The sequence below is a fragment of the Schistocerca piceifrons genome, chromosome 1 (assembly GCF_021461385.2).
Source record: "Schistocerca piceifrons isolate TAMUIC-IGC-003096 chromosome 1, iqSchPice1.1, whole genome shotgun sequence".
In the NCBI taxonomy this organism is placed as follows: domain Eukaryota; kingdom Metazoa; phylum Arthropoda; class Insecta; order Orthoptera; family Acrididae; genus Schistocerca; species Schistocerca piceifrons.
Genome location: NC_060138.1, coordinates 860755014 through 860774812, shown reverse-complemented (window position 1 = coordinate 860774812; position 19799 = coordinate 860755014). Strand labels below are relative to the sequence as shown.

General features: G+C 42.4%; 1 protein-coding gene and 1 pseudogene across 1 annotated transcript in view; both read left to right on the top strand.

Moving 5' to 3' along the window:
• The window catches only part of LOC124715883, a 1071880-nt gene that overhangs the window by 117661 nt on the left and 934420 nt on the right, over nucleotides 1-19799 (top strand).
• LOC124722653 lies at nucleotides 14543-14661 on the top strand (annotated as a pseudogene).

Here is a 19799-nt window from a genome sequence, read left to right as displayed (position 1 = left end):
TTGTTCTCATATACAACAAAAATCGGTTTGAGAGATAGTTGAAATTTTAACCTGGAAATCCCAAGGAGCCCTTTTGATGAATCACCAGCGTGATGTAACTGGACAGGGAGCACACGTAATGGAAGTTTACTCGTGGCTTTCATTGGAGACCGATCGATACGATGACCGTGTGTGGCAGAGAGAATTGTGCCAGGTGCGTCGCCGAGGAAGGAACTGGCTCGCCGCTTTTGTTTACCTCTGTCGTAAACTGTGCCGCGTCACGCACCTCCGTGAACAGTATTGGTAATGACTGGCCAGACCTGCACGTGCCCATTATTGATGGCGCATCGACCAAGCGGACTCGACCAGAGGGCGGGAGCTGAACTCTGCCTCACCGAGTGAGAAACTCTCCTATTGCTTATGTTGCGTCTGAGATCTCATTCTTCTGCAGCAGAATACAGCATGTTGAAATTATTCGTCCCACGTTTCAGAATTTACCGTTTAGGGTTTCTAAGTCGCATCTGTATCTTTGAGCGGCAGGTCTCTACCAGTTGAGCTCACCGAGCAGGTCCCACTAAAGCCTCCTGCGCACCGGAGCGAATGGAAGCGGACACACAGCGAACGAGCAGTCGCAGACAATTTGTCTCTGTTATTACCATTCGCTCGCATCCGTGAACAAGCGTTACTCTAGAGGGAATGGCTGAGAACACGAGAAAACGAGCATAGCGTGTCAACCATAGAAAAGTGTTTTTGGCGCTAATAATCGCTACACACATTTCACTCGATGCAACACTAGTTATAGCCACGTCAAAACTTTGATATTCAGGAGGGATTCATTTTTATCGCGAGAGCGTTGATTAGACGAAGTAAGCAAAACTTCGCAAATATCTCGGTTGACGCATTTCACTTTTTTCTCTGTACAATTGAGGGGTAAATTTGAAGCGGACAAACAACGATAGCTGAAGGAAAGCTAACATTTATACTCTGGTTATTAGCAACCGGGGACATTTACGGTGAAACTGTTTAGCTTTTGAATAGCTCCAATATCTGAAATAGTTCCTGATGTCAGCAATGACGTATGCCGCGCAGTTCTGGGATTATGTTAAAGTACATATAAAGAAAGTAATGACAATAAAGAATGAATATGGATACACTCTGTTACATGAGCTACTTAATAAAATCTTCAGTAAAGTTTGTTAGAGGAGATGTAGCGTGATTGTGGGAAAACGATTTCTATTTGTTAGGTTATTACAGCAAAGACCTCTAAATTAACAGTTTTACATCAGATATATGATTACAGCTACACATAACGTAAAACAAGAATGATCAGATCTCTTGTATATTTTTAATTGTGATCAGCGTAATAGATATACGTACATACTTGCTTACTTCAAGGAAATTTATTGTGTCGTTGCATTTCAATAAAAATAAATAAAATTATTGTGAATATTCACTCCTTTCCCGTCTGGTGGAAGCATCTAATAAATTTATCGTATTTCTCACATCCGCACTAGGGCATTTGAATGCTACGGAAATGTTCTACTAGTCATATTTCATGTGATATGGCATTTGTGCTGTGGTACGCCCATGCTACTGACGGCAACAATAAGATTTCACTCGCTAAACGGCAGACGAATGCTTTCTGTGCTGCTAGCGCCAAAGCGCAGAAGACGCGAGCTTCTTTTGAAAGTTCGCCGAAAGACCGACGACCAGCGGAATACTAGCGAACATCTGAGAATGCGAACCGAGTACTACCGAATGGTGTCGCTGTTGTGCTCGGCTAATGTTTATACCAGAGGAAATTCCCATTCGTTGATGCTCGTTCGCTCTGTTAACAGACTCAAATTTTCAGCGATCCATGTCTTCCTCCTGCGTTTCTACACGGCCCAGTCACATTAATGTGATCACCACTTATCTTCGACGTCAACGTGCAGTAACCACTCACACACGTCAGGTGGTAGCACTAGCAGTCGAGGGTATATAAAGCGGGGGGGGGGGGGGGGAGCGAAAATCAGAAAAGACGTTATCTAATGCGACAACAGAGCGATTTACCAGACGCCCAAAAGGGCTTCCGAGCCGAGGATGGAAGTATTTCCGAAACGGCTTCGTGTGTAAACTGTTCGTGTGTCCGTGGTAACAGTAGAGCGTGCATGGCAAAATGGTGGTGTCCACAGCAGGCACCGAGGCAACTCACGTGCACCACAGGTCGAAGATGACAAGGGTGAACGACGGCCGCAGATATAACGGTAGTTAAACGAACGTTGCTGCTTATGGCTCTCCGCAGCAGTCGCCTGGCTGATGCACCCATGCTGACTGCTATTCCTCGGCGACGAAGGCTGGAATTTGCGCGCCAATACCGGAATTGGACGTCCACCGAGTGGTGACAAATGGCCTTTTCAGGTGAATCCCGTTTTAAGCTCCATCGGATAGACGGCCGTCGACGTGTACGGTCCTGCAACAATCGTCGGAAGGATCGAAACCGGAAGAAGGAGCGTTATGGTCTCAGGAATGTTTTCGTGGCATTCCCTGTGTGGTCTCACCATTCTGGAAGACCCAATGAATCAACACAAGTGTGCATCTGTCTTTGAGGACCATGTTCACCCGTGCATGCAGTTTTTTTCCATCGGCATGAGGTATCTACCAGCAGTGTCACACAGTTCGCGGAGTAGTTGCATGGCTAAAAGAGCACCGGGATGAGTTTGCATTACTCTCCTGGCCACCAGATTCTACGAATTTAAACTCAGTCGATAATCTGTGGGACCGCCTCGATTGGGATCTTCGAGCCCAGGATCCTCAACCGAGGAACCTAGCGTATCTGGACATGGCACTGGAGTCTGCATAGCTCCACGTCCCTGTCGGTATCTACCAGAACCTCAGTGATTCTCTTCCTCCATGTCTCGTAGTGGTCCGCGCAGCAAAAGGTTTTTGAGAGGTGGTCACATTAATGAAACTGGATGGCGTAAATCCATAAAAATTGAAATTGTCGCCATATGAAACTATTTTCCTACGGAGGAAGAATCCGTAGGAGAAAGGGTTTATTTTTCAGCCCTTGTTCATCGTACTGTTTCAGGCATCCCACGACCATTTGTCACCGGTGACGACGTTTAATGCAGATGCACGCAGACACGTTGGACAGTCCTCCAAACTGGGGACCTTTATTCAGAGCATGGTTATGGGGACGGCCAAAGACGATATCTCCTTTCTTCCCTTCTGTTACGTCTTTACGTTGCTGTGCTGATTCCTTATAAGAAACTAGCACATGCACCACTTCACTGTCATTACTTACGTCATCGGTGAAGGGCCACATGACCGCGTGGTACGAGTACTACACCACCGACAGAACTCCAGAGCGACCATTGTGCTGTCGTAAGGGCTGCTGATATTTTATCCCGTGAGGTTATGGGACATATGCTCGGCGTCAGCGCAGTGCACGGCCGGCTGGCTCGCGGACGGCCGTTGCGGCCGGTGACGTCGCCGGCAGGAAGGAAGCTGCGGGCCGCCGCGCCGCGCCGTCACACCGTTCGCTCTCCAAAGGTTTGCCACCGCCAAAAGCCCGTGCATACGATGACTGACCGGTCCACCACACACTTTCCCACCTGTGGCATGACAACCCAAAGTGTCTGAAGTACAGCTACTCCTTTGTTCAATGTCTGTTGTTGAAATGTAAAAGGAATGCTGTACCGTTATCCGCGTGATTTATAAGAGATTCTGTACTTAGCGGCGTCAGTCAGGGGAGAAAAGTTATAGTTACTACCACATCACGCGTAGAAGGTATACTGTGTAAGTGACAAAATTAATCATTTATTCAATTTTCTATTTCTTCTCAACAAGGCCGAAAGGAAATCGTCAGTTTTCTTCAAAACTTTTTTTGTTGCTAGAGCTGCGGGTGTGCACTTTATTTATAGCGTAAGTGATTGACATGAATTCGGATGTCATAGGGTTAATGTGTGGAAATATCTGCCGGCCGCGGTGGTCTAGCGGGTCTAGGCGCTCAGTCCAGAACCGCGCGACTGCTACGGTCGCAGGTTCGAATCCTGCCTCGGGCATGGATGTGTGTGATGTCCTTAGGTTAGTTAGGTTTAATTAGCGCTAAGTTCTAGGGGACTGATGACCACAGATGTTAAGTCCCATAGTGCTCAGAGCCATTTGGAAATATCTGCGTCTTGATATAAATACACACTCCTGGAAATGGAAAAAAGAACACATTGACACCGGTGTGTCAGACCCACCATACTTGCTCCGGACACTGCGAGAGGGCTGTACAAGCAATGATCACACGCACGGCACAGCGGACACACCAGGAACCGCGGTGTTGGCCGTCGAATGGCGCTAGCTGCGCAGCATTTGTGCACCGCCGCCGTCAGTGTCAGCCAGTTTGCCGTGGCATACGGAGCTCCATCGCAGTCTTTAACACTGGTAGCATGCCGCGACAGCGTGGACGTGAACCGTATGTGCAGTTGACGGACTTTGAGCGAGGGCGTATAGTGGGCATGCGGGAGGCCTGGTGGACGTACCGCCGAATTGCTCAACACGTGGGGCGTGAGGTCTCAACAGTACATCGATGTTGTCGCCAGTGGTCGGCGGAAGGTGCACGTGCCCGTCGACCTGGGACCGGACCGCAGCGACGCACGGATGCACGCCAAGACCGTAGGATCCTACGCAGTGCCGTAGGGGACCGCACCGCCACTTCCCAGCAAATTAGGGACACTGTTGCTCCTGGGGTATCGGCGAGGACCATTCGCAACCGTCTCCATGAAGCTGGGCTACGGTCCCGCACACCGTTAGGCCGTCTTCCGCTCACGCCCCAACATCGTGCAGCCCGCCTCCAGTGGTGTCGCGACAGGCGTGAATGGAGGGACGAATGGAGACGTGTCGTCTTCAGCGATGAGAGTCGCTTCTGCCTTGGTGCGAATGATGGTCGTATGCGTGTTTGGCGCCGTGCAGGTGAGCGCCACAATCAGGACTGCATACGACCGAGGCACACAGGGCCAACACCCGGCATCGTGGTGTGGGGAGCGATCTCCTACACTGGCCGTACACCACTGGTGATCGTCGAGGGGACACTGAATAGTGCACGGTACATCCAAACCGTCATCGAACCCATCGTTCTACCATTCCTAGACCGGCAAGGGAACTTGCTGTTCCAACAGGACAATGCACGTCCGCATGTATCCCGTGCCACCCAACGTGCTCTAGAAGGTGTAAGTCAACTACCCTGGCCAGCAAGATCTCCGGATCTGTCCCCCATTGAGCATGTTTGGGACTGGATGAAGCGTCGTCTCACGCGGTCTGCACGTCCAGCACGAACGCTGGTCCAACTGAGGCGCCAGGTGGAAATGGCATGGCAAGCCGTTCCACAGGACTACATCCAGCATCTCTACGATCGTCTCCATGGGAGAATAGCAGCCTGCATTGCTGCGAAAGGTACACTGTACTAGTGCCGACATTGTGCATGCTCTGTTGCCTGTGTCTATGTGCCTGTGGTTCTGTCAGTGTGATCATGTGATGTATATGACCCCAGGAATGTGTCAATAAAGTTTCCCCTTCCTGGGACAATGAATTCACGGTGTTCTTATTTCAATTTCCAGGAGTGTATGTCTAGTTGTAACATAGAGAAGAAAAAATATATCTGCATTTTGACAAAGAGGAAACGTTTCCTTAAAGTGATACCCTGTAATGTGTATGTACTGAATTGTGTAACGTTAATGACTATTCTTCAGCCTCATCGCCCAAAGACGTACATGAGTGGGAAAGAGTCCTATACAAGGTGGTCAGAAACAGTCTGAAAAGTTTGTGTAGCCGCGCTGGATTAGCCGAGCGGTCAAAGGCGCTGCAGTCATGGACTGTGTGGCTGGTCCCGGCGGAGGTTCGAGTCCTCCCTCGGGCATGGGTGTGAGTGTTTGTCCTTAGGATAATTTAGGTTAAGTAATGTGTAAGCTTAGGGACTGATGATCTTAGCAGTTAAGTCCCATAAGATTTCACACACATTTGAACATTTTTTTTTAAAAGTTTGTAAGGGTGTTGCAGGATAGGTCGTGCTGACAAATAACTGTTAAGAAAACTATTCGATAGTTTCAGATTAATTAGCATTGAAGTTAGCCATTGAGGCCCTTGCGCTCGCAAATTCGAGCGGCCCCAGCAGTGATGGTGTTACCAAACGTGTTCTTCTGATTTCACTAAACTGAATAAGAGAGCGATGCAAAAATTGGCCACGGGACATTAGCAAGGATCGAATCCGAGCCATAGGCTGAGCATCGTGCGCAATCATCTACGCCATGAGAACAGCTGACACTAATTGAATCTGGCGGGTCGCTTGAATTGGCGCGTACAACCACCACCACCACCTAAAGAGAAGGCCGCGGCGCGCTCTTGTGACGTCACGCAAAGCGGGCCAGGGTTGGCTTGGTGCCGCGCTTAAGGATTCGAGACGCACGGCCTGCAAATCTTTGTCGAACGGTTTTACAGAACCTGTTCCGTAAAAAATAATTAATTTCTGAAATACTTCTAGCTTTATATGGCAGCTTCATGATGAAGTGCCAATCATTTCGATAATGGTCATAACAATTGTGGTATTTCACAGATGAGTATCAAATTTGAGAACGTTGCCATCAAAAATAGGGGTCGCTATGAATTTGTGTTTGATGCATATTATACATTCTATTGCTGAGTGTGAAATACAGATGAGGTACGGAAATTTTCGTAAAACTTTAGATCAATATCTGCTTCCAATCTCGAACAAATTGAGCATCTGCGGCAACTTCACTTACGATCGCAACGAGCGGGAATGAAATATTCATAACGCCTCTCATATCTCGTAAACCGCTGGAGATAACGAAACGAGATCTTTGCAAATGATACCACGCAAAGAGAAGAGTACTTTGCGTATGGTTAAAATACGTAACTTTATCAATCGCGATATAGCAGAAGCTATAATTTATAATTCTTTTTTTTACCGGTAATGTAATTGCTTAAGACTTATCAATAGCCAGTGAAAACGTACGAGTGCGGGATGTAAATAATATTGCGATATACATGATAAAACAAGGTACATTTGTGAAAAATGCACTGTGATTTTCTGGACCAGACGACTATTATTTACACTCACTTGAAAAAGTCTGCACTAATACAGTGTATAATATTAAATTCCTCTGCCTTCAGTATCCTAAATAAATATTCTGTAACTGTTTACAGAACGCCCTCAGGAAAGCTGAGTACATTCCCCAAGCAAACAATCACTTTTAACTCACCTTTTCTCAGAAACAAAAACAATTATTCGTTGTTATTGTAATGTAAATTTTCTTTCCTGTAAAAATATGGCAGATTTTGAGCATGTAATGAGCCGTGTGCAGGTGTTGACTTTCTCACAAGAGTTGCTAAGAACTTTACAAGCCTGATTGACAATACTCTGCAGATAAAAGAATTAGTAACATATGTTTAAATGAAATTTTAGATGTATTCTTGACCATAATGGTCAGCTGTTCAAAATGCATGCTGTAAGCCCTGCAAACAACAGTAGTTTTATCAACAGGACCTTTATATAAGTCAACAGTGAAAATCTACAAACCTTCAGCAGACATTTGCAGCAGTTGGAATGAGACAATGTGTCACGCTAAAAATGTCACTAATAAATTTAACCTATTTCTAGATTAATTTGTTCCATTGTTTCAAGCTGTATTTCGTAATAGAATTTCATTAAGTGTCTACCTACGTTACTGCAGGAGATAGTGACTCATTAAGGGAATCAAGGTATCCTATAAACAAAAAGGGAATGCTGTATACAATACTGAGAATTGTATTAAACTTCAGAACAAGGGATACTACAATTCACATTTGCACTTTAGTAACTCCAGGGATGGATTAGAAATCACTGCTGGTGACTACATCAAGTTAAATTCTTTGTAATATGTAGACAGATTACTGTAACATGAGAACGGTAGTACTCAGCATGCTTAAAATGATGTAATTATTAATAGTTTATGTTAATGTAGGACTATAAAACACTAGAAGTAATGAACTATAATTTATTTAAGTCAGTCATATGTACATCTACTTCCTGAAAATGCTGTTACAAAATCCAGGGCACAACATGGTTCCATTACAGAAATAGATCACGATTTCCATCTTAAAAGGCAGCAAGCCTTTTCTACTTTCAGAATGATTGATTAGTTGTACACATTTGATATATTGTATTTTGTGAAAAATTACAGTTGCAAAACATGTCAGATGCGTATAACAAGTTACATTACCAGTCTTACAGTCTATAAAATTTAATAATTGTGACTAACAATGACTTATGTTGCTGACAAAAGTATTAACTCAGACAGAGTAATAGAGCAACAAACATTTCTTGGAATGTATGCACCATGATATAAAGGTGTACTGGGATGAGGCACTACTGAAAGACATTCAACGAAGTGAAAATGTAGCTAGTCGTTGGAAACTAATAAGAAATGGTAATACTGAGTACGACAACGTATCAGACCAACCTCACATTACAGTTGAATACCTGATCCACAACTGAAAGAACTCTTTTATATTGTTACTGCACAGCTATGCAACATTTGTTGAAAACCCTGCCATAAGCTAGAAGTAGGCCAATTTCCTTGTAATGAACTGAAGTGTGAACAAAATAAATCAGAGGAACTAACTCTGGGATTAACTAAAGATGTACAACATAAATCAAAACTGTAACAATTTTACACTGATTCCAAATTAAACTTAATGGTGTAGGATATAATGTCCTACACATTCAAATAAAATGCAGCAACATGACACTCCTTAATGTTTGTAAGAATACTCTCCCTCTATATAGGTGGGAAGAACTTTTCCTTAATTACTATATAAACACCACCTTTCACATTATTCCTGTTAGAATAAACTGTTTCAATTTAACTGACTGTATGGAACACTGAAGCTGTATTTTAATGCTGTGAAGTGATTTTCTATATCACAAGATTCTACAGCTACTGGCAGAAACAGTTCAAGAACACACTTTTCACTCAGTACCAAAGTGTGTGCTGTTATGAAATTTTCTAGCATATTAAACACATGTGCGGTCCTAGTCTGACACACAGCGTCACACTACCAAGGGGTTTCATAAGTTTAAAAAAACAACACAATAAGTAACAAACTAAGGGTCACAGTCTGGATGAGATGCAAATTTGGGAATGGAGACCAACTACTGTGTCTGATATTAAACTATTCCAAACTGTGAGTGGAATAAGCAACTACTAGAATGTAACTATGTCTCAGTAAAATAATATATGCAAAGCGATAACTAATTGTTACCCATATGCAACAATACTGACAGTTTGTATCAAAATTTAGATGAACAGCTATTATGAGAAGTAACTACATTAGGAAACACCCTGGTGTCATTCTGATTCAGGACAATGGGAGAAATCCATTTTTGGCTAACCCTTTTGTAGTATTATAATATTCTATCGCAAGTTTTATACGTCTGCATGCCAAAATAATAGCCTCTAATTACATACATAGTTATAATGAATTACATGAGGTTTAATACAGAATTACTTTAACAGATTTCTTCTTGTTGGGCAGCACATGCTCAACAAATTGAAAGGAAGATGTAAATATTTGTGCACAGAATAGCTGAAAGACATAAAAACTTTACTAGGAAAAACTGGCCCAGTTTCAACCTTAGGCCAGTATCAGGTGCACAGATGGATGTGTACACAAACTGATAAAATTTTACAATGATGAGATTGAAACTAGCCATTAGTGTTGGACAAAGTATTTACTTCAGCTGAATAGTCTGCATGGAAACAGTTGTGACCTTCTGACATTTGAAACTGTTGGAAGCAAATTATCCACAACTTACAGGCTTTATGGACCAAATGACTATTAGTGTGCATTCAGTTGAAGGTACTACACCAATATGGATTATGGAACCTGCCTCTGCTTTCAGTGGACCAAATACAGTGTAACTGAATATGAGAGACATAATAGAAATTTTCTGTGACATCTGATAAATGTGCTAGCATGTAAAATGTGCGCAAATTAAAATGTGCTAAGCTTCCGTTTCTTAAAAGAAGCAGTAAAGGTGTCATTCTTTTTCTTAATATAATTATTTAATAATGCGTTGGTGGATGCTTTGACTAACAACTTCAATATTTCATCTGCCGAATGACCATTACTGCAAATAAAGTCTGTTAAGAAGAAACTTTTCTTCTGAACAGCATTTATGGTTACATTTTGAACAAGCACCCTTTGACTGTTGGATGACAAAAATTTTTTTTCATTAGGGGCAGATATTAATTTCTGCACAGTAATGTAATTGTAAATAACAACATTCACAACATCAGGCTGAGGGAATAACAGACCACCCCTGTCCAAATTTTTGATTAAACTAAGATGTTGTTCACCATGCAGACACATTTCTTTGTCTAAGAGAAGGTATTTGCTGCACACCTCACACTGCTGTTTCTTCAGTACACTGCGAACACAATACCCTGCTAAATATGTTAATATTGGAAGGTATGTTTCTGCCTGCCTGAAATCTTCCTCCAAATACATAATGTCAACCATAAACTCAGAGTCTGTTTGTATAGTCTCTTTTGTGTCATCATTACAATTAAAGATGAACCCTTCTGCAACAGGCAGTTTACCAAAAGTACTTGAATTCAACATGAGTGGTAACATGTTCTGCATCCTCATCTTCGCTTCCACTTCAAAAATCTGTCTCACAGATATGAGATACTGAGAGCCAGCCATTGAACGGTAACTGCTAAACCTTGCTTCCAGAGAATCAGTCTGAATTTTTCCAGGCAAAAAATAAGTGAAACCAAGCTCTTTAGTACAGTACCTTGCCATCTCAATCAAACCATAGGTTGTGTGTGTCAGAGCTATATGTGTATCTTTTGAAAGGGTATTATTTTTCAGGCCTAAGTCCTTCCACTTATCAAGCCACACAAGAAACTTTTCCAAAAAAACTAATTTTTCATCATTATTACTTAAAGACAGAGGGCACTGGAAGAGATCATTTAGTTGAACACCTTTGTGAACTGTCTTAACATTTACAATTTTCCACCATGTAAGTATAATTTTAATAAATTCTGCAGTGGTCTGGTAATGTAACAAGTTTTTCTGTTCTCCTAAAGTTGAAACAGCTTCAGCTGTATATTCACTGAATACCTGCAAAACAAGGCTCACATTCTGTTTCTCAAGTGAAGATGGATAAAGAGACTTCAAAGAAAGACCATAAGAGTGCTTAAGTAGACCATTACATTCAATCTTTATGAAGCTGCCTCAATGCTTCAAAAGATGCCATTAACACCTGACAATCATCACTGCTTCCATCAAATTGTGGATATTTGAGCAAAACTTGAGAGTCCTTTTGATTAACCCAATTATTACGAATACACTTAAGGATGTGGACAGAATCAATTATAAAAAATAGTGGCTGAGTTGGATTAGCTGGATGTGGGTAAACTATACTGAGTTTTGGAGGTGAGCTAAAAAGTGGCATAGATTTCCTATTTAAAGCATTGTTGTCACTAACTACACAAATAACTTTGAAACCAATGTCATAAAGGCCACATAATATTTTCTTCACATACAAAAATAACTGTTCAGCTGCAAGGTTTCGCACTGGAAGGACATGCACTACTTCTTTAAAAGAAGACAGCAATGATTGTACCATAAAGACATATGCTGTAGTAGCAGCCTTGTCACTATCAAATGCTGCCCCCACAATGTTTCCTCCCTTGTAATCAAAATAAGGTTTAATATGAATTTCATCCATCATTAATGAAATGGTACAATCACTTTCCTGCAAAGATTTAAATCTTTCCTTAATATACAGGAGCATAGCACCTTCATTTTGTTCATTATGAGGACCATTAGTATATGACGAACATATTTTCTGTAAAGTTCTTGGATGAGGAAGAATAAGATTGCCAGATGACCTCAAAAATTTATAGGCATGAGGGGAGATAGAATGCAGGATACAACAGAATATAGAAAAGTGAGGATTAAACCTATAGTTTTCCTCACAGCTACATAGCAACTTAACTTGCTCACTTAAGAATTGAATTTGTTTCTGTTTTTCTTCATCTACAGAACTGCACATGTCATTTAAAATGTCCTGTATAAGAAGGCACTGGATTTTTAATGAATTTTCTTTTGCACTGACTAATTCTTTCACTTTGTCTAATACTGCAAACAAATCATTCATATTTGAAAGTTTGTGTGATATTTTTCTACTGCCTATCTTTCTTATCTCAGTGTTACTTCGATAGGCAGACAACTGCAAATCATTTGTCACTACTACAGATACAGACACAGATGGAGCAGGCAATACAGTAAGCAATAGAAATAAGACACAGTCACTTCTCCTAACAATGGTCCATTCACTGGAAATGGTTTCTCTTTCTAGGCACTGCAGAAATGCTTCAAAAGTAGAAAATAACTTCCTCGAATCATACTCTGTTTTGGTTACTATACTGTCTTTAATTGCTTGTAGAAGATGTTCATTGTCCAATCTAGCTCTCCTTTCCTCTGCACTTTCTCGAGAGCTGGTGGATGGAGTAGACAAATAGCTTGGGCAGCCTGGTAACACTGATGGGACAGCACCCTCTCTAAGCCTCGGTCTTGAAAGCTTGACAGAAAGCTTTGTGCCTTTCACTTCATCATAACATTCTGTATGGCGGCAGATGTCAGATTCGGTGAAGTGAAGTTAACAAACCTAAAACAAAGTAGTGTGAGTCAGTACAATATACAGCATGATCTAGAGATGTGTGTCTGTATGTGAAAGTAAAAAACACTGGATACTCATTCATTTTCCACCAATATCAGCTTGACAGGTCACACCTTAGTGGAAGTACACAAATTATTTAGGCCTAACAGCAATATACCATGTTCTACAACAACATGCATATTCCATTTTAATATTCTTTTATTAATTAGTACTATAAGCACTATGAGCATACCTCACCAGGCATCAGTATATGATGAATATACCTGTGAACTGCTTGTGTTACAGCAGTACTGTGATATTTATGGAACTGTAAGAGTGAAGTTCCTATTATGGATTAAGTGGCACCAAATTTCAGTAATCTGTTGGATTCTGCCTGTTAACATAGCAATTATTTTATAATTTTGACTTTACAGTTTCTTCATTGACATGGTATAAGAGATATCAACAGCTGCAGAATACTATTTCACTGTGTGTGTTTTTATACCAGTGCATATTAAAACTGTGTCATTGCAGGTAACACTGAATGAGGGTCTTGAAATATGCCTAGCACAAATTTCATGTTTGGATAGAACAACAACTCCAAAGCAAACGCATGCCAAACACAAAATAAAGTTGAACAGATGCCAACATAAATGACACACCTCAGTAAGACAGTCATGACCATCCAACTGGGAGTATGTTAAGAAAATATCCACTAAACATTCCGTGCCAAGCTGTGCCGTATGAACTAAATGACACTTGTCATTTCAATTAACCATCTGGAACATTTAAAATACCGGACAAATTAAGTAACTGGATGCGTTATTAACAAGAATGTCGTTATACGAGGCGGCTCAAGTGATACAGAACGCCACTGAAATCTGTTTGTGAAGACAACTATTCTGCATCGTCACCTGAAGTTAGGTTAGGTTGAAAGATAATAATTTGATCGTGGGTTGGCGAATGTCTAACAGGAAAAACTAACACATAGAAAAACAACACAGATATGCTTCATACGGAGAGATCGCTTTTTAAACATCAAAACAGCAATTTCAACATTCGTTAGCACTCATGCTAACTAATGCGAGACTGAAAAACAACACCCACTCACAAATAGAGAATAAAACGTATCGGTAATGCGTAACAAAATACGAACTGCAGAGAAATTTAAACACGAATAAAAAGTAACATGAGCCACAAATTTATATTTCGTTTTCAAAATCAAAATAAAGCCACTTGAACACGAATACTAGGCCTATTTACCGCGAACTTTTGCTCACAATTTTAGTCAAATGTATCCAAAATGCAAGATATTCCACCAGAAAAATAATAATAATTGTACTAGGTATATAGTTTTTACATACCTTCGTGTGCTCAGTGGGTTGGAAATTGTCCCGATGAATTGCTGAAAGCCATTTCCAACGCAGATTCGCATCTTTCGGAAAGGAAAACAACATTACTTTCGGACCAGTTCCGTAATTCCCACGACACCTTGGCACACAACATTTATAAACCATGTTCACAGTAGCTTCACTACACGTAAACTCTGTAATCGCTAGTTTAAAGCACGAACATAGCACTCGATCCAACAAACGTGTAGATAAACAAACGCTTCGAAACACAACATGGTGGCCCGCTTGGAGTGACGTCACGACCTGCTATGAATTTCGCGCCGCGGCCTTGTCTCTAGGTGGTGGTGGTACAACGGCCTGATTGGCTAAATTCAATGATCATTAACTCGGAAACGTATCGAATTTTTTTCGTAACAGTTATATCTCAGCACAACCAAATCTGTAACACCCTTTCAAGCTTTTCAGACTTTTTAGGACCACCCTGCATATTTTTGCGTGTGTCAGTATGCACAGTGTCAGCGGCCTTGTCGCAGTGGTAACACCGGTTCGCGTCAGAACACCGAAGTTAAGCGCTTTAGTGCCTGGATAGCACTTGGGTGGGTAACTGTCCGGGTCTCCCAGGCGCTGTTGGCAGGTTGGGTGCACTCAGCCCTTGGGAGGCCAGTTGAGGAGCTACTTGACTGAGAAGTAACGGCTGTGGTCACGAAATCTGACAACGGATGGGAGAGCGGTATGCGGACCACATGTCCCTCCATATCGCCATCCATTGACGGCCATCGGCAGAGCATGACACGCCGGTCGGTCAGTAATGTTGTGCCTTACGGGGCAGTGCACTACATATGCTGTCACGAGGAAAATGTGAATGTCATCGAACTTTAGCGGAGCTGCGAATTTTTTATTATACCATGTGGACTCGCATTCGGAAGGACAGTTCAAATCCCCGTTCTGTAGCCCATCCAGATTTAGATTTTGAAAGATTCCCTAATTTTTTAAAGGCAGATGGCTCAAATGGCTCTGAGCACTATGGGACTTAACATCTGAAGTCATCAGTCCCCTAGAACTTAGAACTACTTAAACCTAATTAACCTAAGGACATCACACACATCCATGCCCGAGGCAGGATTTGAACCTGCGACCGTAGCGGTCGCGCGGTTCCAGGCTGTAGCGCCTAGAACCGCTCGGCCACCCCGGCCGGCTTAAGGCAGATGCAGGAATGGTTGCTTTGAAAAGGACGCAACCGATTTACTTCGTCAATCTGAGGGTTTGTTCTGTCATTAATGACTCCTTACCTTCTCTTCTTTCTTCCCTATCCGTATTATCCTATTACAAACTGGTAGAGAGAATGATTTTAAACCGTCTCTCACATGTTATTGATCCTTTGCTTATACCTCAGCAAGCTGGATTACGCCCAGGTAAAAGCTGCAGAGGGCAATTACACAGTTCATAGATGATGACTTTGAAGCCCGTAAGGTGACAGGAGTGGTATTCGTGGACATGACAGCAGTGTACGACACCGTCAGCCACCAGTTACTATTAAACAAGCTGTACAACCTAACCAAGGACATCAGGCTCATCGCCGATCTTCTGCAGAACCGTAGATTCTTCGTTGACCTCCAAGGACAGCCCAGCCGATGGAGGCTACAGAAAAATGGCCTTCCCCAGAGAAGTTTGTTGGCCGCAGTTCTCTTCTATATATATGCTACCGACCAATACATAGTCCCCAACTGCAGGAGCTTCTTGTACGCTCAGACAACCCTAAGCACCAACGTCGATTCAAGGATCAACTTACAGAGAAAACTGACAGGATTACAGTGGCAGCCAAGCTGAAACCATCTGATCTTCTGCAATGGCATAATGCCACTCAGCTGCAGTGTATGCCTGTCCTGTTTGGCATAAGTCAACACATGCCAAACAGGTGGATATTGCCCTAAACGATACATGCAGAATTATAACAGGCTGCTTCAAGTCAACTCCAGTCGAGGGGCTCTACCACCTTGTAGGTATTGCACCACCTCCTGTCCGAACTAATAGCAGCAAACTGGGAAAGAACGAAACTGGAGCAGAAAAAAAAAAACGAATCGCATGCATGGGCAACAACATCCCACGCTCCTGGATGGAAAAGACTGGCAGAATTTAGCTTGCTATTCAGTATTGTACCCTTTCTATCTTTATAACCCCACATCCAAAACTCACAATAAATATTATTTACACAATATGACAACCAGTAAAACTTATTGAATTTGTGTGTACACCGACTATCAAAACTTTTAAACAACGTTCGCATAAGAGAAATCGTTTAACGTCATTATCACTTTGCAAGACGAGATAATGTCTCATGAAAATTAATTCGTTGTTATTTGAAAAGGAGCTGATGGCTCTTCAAATCATCACAGTTATTATATTTAGACTCGAGGTAATTGATCTTTAAAACTGGTAAATGATTTAAAATATCAGACGGAATAATACTCAATCTGTGAATTTTATGTTCGTCCTTTTCTTCTCTATGCTATTATTATCATGTACGACCGAAGTTTATGAAAGAAAGGACAACATTATATTTAAAACAAACCCATAGCTAATACAGTTCCCAATAGATAAAAAAAATAAACTAATAACCTCGCTGAAAAACTTTCACCATTGTCCATAATATCACTTAAAATTTGTTTCAGTATCTAAATCAGTTTATGAAATATGTTGGGAGTTTATGTTACGTGGATACGCTATTTATTTATACAGTGTCGCAAGTACGAGTATTTCTGTAGACGAAGGGAAGAACGCTGTAAGCCGTTTGGTACTGACTGTAGTCCCAAGAAGGCAGCTCGTCGACTTACTAACAGCGATGCGCGGAGAGTGTAATGCGGGACGTGTGGGAAAACACTTGTAGAAGAGAATATGAGTGGAGAATGAGACTGGTGGGGAATCTGTGGAAGGCAGATGGCGCTTAATGAGACGCGAGTCGCGCGGTGCATGTGTTCGGCCGCTGCCGCGTTGTAATTCTGCTCACGCAGCTCGTGTTGCTCAACGACTACGCCTCATAAGTGCCACAGCGACCCGGAGACGCGCTCACCATTGTTGTTTACCACCTGCCGACACTTTTCTTACTGCACCAGCGGACTCGTCCCTTTTCCTTGTGTACTAATTTTCATTCAATTAGTGGGCCAGCGACAGCTAAAACCTCTGTTACCGGTCCAATTATTGACACACTTTCATAATTCGGAGAGTTTTTCCTTTTTAACTTATTAGCTTTCGCGACGTGTCCATACAGTCATCTCAATAGTGGGAATGTCAGCTATGACGATAAGAACCTGTGGACAACACCCATTCCCCGAGTGGAAAAATTCTCCAAGCCGGCCGGGAGTCGGAACCGGGCCCGTTCGATTATCAATCCGTCGCGCTGACTGCGCATCTTCCGAGACGGACAACTTGGAGAGGTTCCCCGAATATTTCATGGCGTCTTGTTTATAGGCAGTCACGTACGAGATGCCCCTCGTAAGTCGCAAGTATTTCTCGTTTTTCCTATTATTGTAACGAGAGACCACAAGCATACGAAGTAAGCCGTCAGGCACAAATTGTTATAATTTTGTTATTTTAGTAATTGCTTTTAGAGTCCATCTTCAGATGTGTTTTATTTTTATTTAAACTCCTGGGTGATATGTTTTTATGGAATCTGAAGATTAAGTTAGTGACGGTTGGCTTGAACACGGAAATGCTTTACTAGATATGATCCTATTGGAGGTGGTTTGACCTTTGAACTGACTGACCCAGTTGCTTAGAATGGTTCAAATGGCTCTGAACACTATGGGACTCAACTGCTGAGGTCATTAGTCCCCTAGAGCTTAGAACTAGTTAAACCTAACTAACCTAAGGACATCACAAACATCCATGCCCGAAGCAGGATTCGAACCTGCGACCGTAGCGGTCTTGCGGTTCCAGACTGCAGCGCCTTTACCCGCACGGCCACTTCGGCCGGCCCAGTTGCTTAGAGGTTGACCTACAGTTTAACCTGGAATCCGAACCAAGGTACAGTTTGGCATTTTTCACATTAACAAATAATTGTCAGACGTGAGAGAAGTGATAAGTTACAGAAAAAATCCTAGGACCGACTGGGGATCAAACTCTTTGTAGTCTTTTTTTATCCACTAAGCACCTGAAGAAGAATAATTACAGATTACACAGATAGGAGCAATGGAAGGCGAAGCAAACTCAGAAGAAACTTACCAAGTGTGATTGCAAATGTAGGTGAAGTTTACCATCTTATGGTGAAATTTTTATAATATTATCGATTTTAGTTCTTTCATTTTTCCGTAGTTTACATTTCCAATTCTGTTACCGTCCACATGAATCTACTAGTACCGCCTCTAGAAGGTTCTTTGGCTTCAACATCCTACGGAACAAGATCGATCGGTATCACCTAATCATCAGTAGTTGAATTGTTAGCAAAAACTGAAAAAAATGAGCGGTACTGTCATTCCAAACGTAATCTTTATGAGAAGGTGTGTTACACACCAGTAGTCGTTGGAACATTGCGAAACACAGACAAATTTCGCCGGCCGGAGTGGCCGTGCGGTTCTAGGCGCTACAGTCTGGAGCCGAGCGACCGCTACGGTCGCAGGTTCGAATCCTGCCTCGGGCATGGATGTGTGTGATGTCCTTAGGTTAGTTAGGTTTAATTAGTTCTAAGTTCTAGGCGACTGATGACCTCAGAAGTTAAGTCGCATAGTGCTCAGAGCCATTTGAACAGACAAATTTCAAAACAGCCTTATTGGACACACAGTGAAACCGACGTCGAAACATTAAACTCTGATCGCCCTCCCATGCTCCTTCAGACTGACTGAGATGTCGGCCGCTCGTCTTTTCCTTCAGCGTTTTGAAACGCTCCGCTAAAGATGATCCATCCCCCGCTGTGACTTGGAAATTATTTTAATAAACGTCAGTTAGTGTCTCTTGCAGAGTAGCTCTGTACAGCAACAATTTGCGAGTCTTGCATTGTTTATTCCTAAAGGAAGGAAGGAAAATTAAGATTTAATATACATATAAACAAAGAGCATAACCTCAAAAACTATGGATATCGGACACATCCAATCCAAAGGAGTCATCTCAGTATTCGCGTTACTCTGTTTAAAGAACACACGGCAAACTAAATCGACAAGTTGAAACCGCTTCTTCATATAACGAGCCCAGTGTCCCAGCCTGGATATCCACTGGGGCCGTATTCGTCCGACTGACAGGTTGTCCGTATGGTCGTACGATTAAGGCCGACCTATAAAGCTCGTCCTCTGCAGCCATCTTAACATCCGACACACGGCCAGCAGCGTCAGTCGCGAGGCAGCTGATCTGAAGACTTACGTTGTAAGATCATTCCTACTGTCAGAAATCGGATCAAAGCAAACTACATCTTTGTAAGACTCGACAGAGACAGAATATGCGTTTGGAATAATGACTAGTGAATGCAAATTGCTGCAAACAAGTATTGAAATTGATAACCCACGATAAAGTTGATGTACTCAAAATGTTTATACTGGTTACAGAACATCGTAACTGGCGAGGAGTGGGAAGAAGCAACACCTGTATTCTCTTGCCAGCTGGTACAGTCGACATAACGATACGTTTCTGTCGGCGAGAACGGCGGTGTCAGTGCATCGTATTCCACACGAGTTAAATTTACGACGTTCATCTGCTCTGTGGAAGTAAAAAGCGATTTTTAGTACTTGAGTGAATATTACACACATAAAAAAATCTGCATCACCTCGGTTCCGAGTGTTCCGGAACCT